Raw genomic sequence first — 2,387 nt, forward strand, 5'->3', positions numbered from 1 at the left:
TTTTTATTTTTCTTTAATTTTTTAGGATTTTTTCTTAGATTTTCAGCTTCTGCAGAGCTCAACACGGGGCCGTGCCTGGTCGGACACGGGCCGTGTTCAGCATCGTCACTGGCAGTTTTTGTTTTCCAAGTTACAGAAGGCTGACCACGGGGCCGTGCCGGTGCAACACGGGGCCGTGTCCAACTTCCAGTAACTGGGATCTGGAAAACAATCACTGAAATTCCGACCATGGGCCGTGTTCGCTCAACACGGGGCCGTGGTGAACCTTCTGACCAACATTCTTTTTTGTTTTTATTGCAGGACTTGGAACCCGACGCCACCCTCACGTAGTGTATGAGCTCCAGTTCCAATAAAGACATAAAAGAACCACTAGAAGAACCCGAACGCTTTCTCAGAAAAAGGTTAAAAGCCAAAAACCAAGAGAAGGTTTCGGGTAATCCACCTCCAATGGCGGACCAACGTACCCTTATGGATTATCTACGACCCACCGTAGGTAATCTAGGCGCCGCTATCAATGCTCCGAATGTCGAAGCCAATAACTTCGAACTTCGGCCACATTTGATACAAATGCTCCAAAACTCCGCAACCTTCCATGGGCTTGCGGACGAGGATCCCCATCTACATATAACTAATTTCTTGGAGATATGTGATACCTTTCGGATCAATGGAGCATCAAACGACGCCATCCGCCTCCGTATGTTTCCCTTCTCACTAAAAGACCGAGCGAAAGCTTGGCTCAACACCCTCCCAGCTGGATCGGTAAACACCTGGGATGAACTAGCCCAAAAATTTCTATATAAGTATTTCCCTCCTTCTAAAACTGCTAAGTTAATGGCTGAAATTAATACATATTCACAAGAGGACGGGGAATCCTTATATGAAACTTGGGAAAGGTTCAAGGAGCTATTACGCAAGTGTCCCCATCACGGCCTCGCAATATGGCAACAAGTATCCACCTTCTATAATGGATTGTTGCCACACACTAGGCAGACACTTGATTCTAGCTCCGGGGGACTTTTAGGTAATCGACACCCACACGAAATATATAATCAAATTGAGGAAATTGCTCAAACCAATTTTCAATGGCACACCCCCCGGGGAAATAAGTCTATCACCCCGGGCGCCCATAAGGTCGATGAAAGCACTTCTTTACAAGCCCAAATCGAGGCTCTTTCTTCAAAGATAAAAAAATTGGAAATGACAAAAACAGTCTCGGTTATGGCTTGTGAAGGGTGTGGTGGGTCACATGAAAATTGGAGTTGCATGAAAGAAACAGACGATCAACAAGAAATGGTAAACTACATTGATAATAGACCTAGGCCGTCGGGTCCTCCAACGGGAACTTACAACCAAGGATGGCGAAACCACCCAAACCTTGGTTGGAGGGAACCCGGCAATAGTAGTAACCAACAAACCCAACGAACAAACTTTCAGCAACCAAGGAATGAGTCACAAAATTTCACTCAACAACCAGGTGGACGAGAAAGGCTCGAAGATACTATATCTCGCCTCGTCTCGGACACTGATAAGAAAAACTCGGAAAGATTTCTACAATTAGAATCTAATTTTAGAAATCAACAAGCTAGCATTCAAAACATAGAAAAACAATTAAATCAAATAGCTCAAAATTTTTCCGAGAGACCGCAAGGCGCATTACCTAGCAATACCGAAACAAACCCAAAGGCGCAAGTTCACCTCATCACACTACGAAACCGCACTGTAGGGCCTGCAGAAGTGCCACCGCCAACGGAAGAAACAGCACCGACACCTCTGCAAGAGAAGAACTCTCCTCCATCACCAGAGCCGACCAAGGCTCCTCGAGTTCCGTACCCCGGTAGGTTAATTCGTCATAAGACAAATGAGCAATTCGCAAAATTCGAAAGTCTGTTAAAACAATTGCACGTCAATATTCCGTTTATCGAAGTCCTAACCCAAATGCCCAAATACTCTAAATTCATGAGGGACTTCCTTACGCATAAGAGAAAAATTGAAAATTTGCAATTAGTTAATTTAGGCGAAGAATGCTCTGCCCTCGTGCTCAATAAACTTCCCCAAAAGAAAATCGATCCCGGAAGCTTCACGATTCCATGCTCAATAGGGGAATCGCCCGTTCGCAATGCCTTACCCGACCTAGGAGCTAGCATTAACCTCATGCCCTCATCAATGTTCAAAAGGCTCGGCTTGGGAACCACGAGCCCTACAAAAATGAGCATACAACTCGCTGATCGATCCGTCAAATTCCCACAAGGTGTCATCGAGAATGTCTTGGTAAAGGTAAGCAGATTTGTTTATCCAGCTGACTTTGTCATACTCGATATGGAGGAAGACACCGAGGTCCCCCTTATATTAGGGAGACCCTTCCTTGCCACAGCCCAAGCAGTGGTGGA

The 2,387-nt window shown here is 45.5% G+C and overlaps 1 non-coding gene across 1 annotated transcript; it reads right to left on the reverse strand.

Annotated features, from left to right (window-relative positions):
* Nucleotides 1-825: 825 nt before the first annotated feature.
* On the reverse strand, nucleotides 826-932 carry LOC118481518. Its single transcript, XR_004865726.1, has one exon. It is a non-coding gene; the product is annotated as a small nucleolar RNA R71 (small nucleolar RNA).
* Nucleotides 933-2,387: the final 1,455 nt, after the last annotated feature.

Source organism: Helianthus annuus, chromosome 8 (genome assembly GCF_002127325.2).
Source record: "Helianthus annuus cultivar XRQ/B chromosome 8, HanXRQr2.0-SUNRISE, whole genome shotgun sequence".
In the NCBI taxonomy this organism is placed as follows: Eukaryota; Viridiplantae; Streptophyta; class Magnoliopsida; order Asterales; family Asteraceae; genus Helianthus; species Helianthus annuus.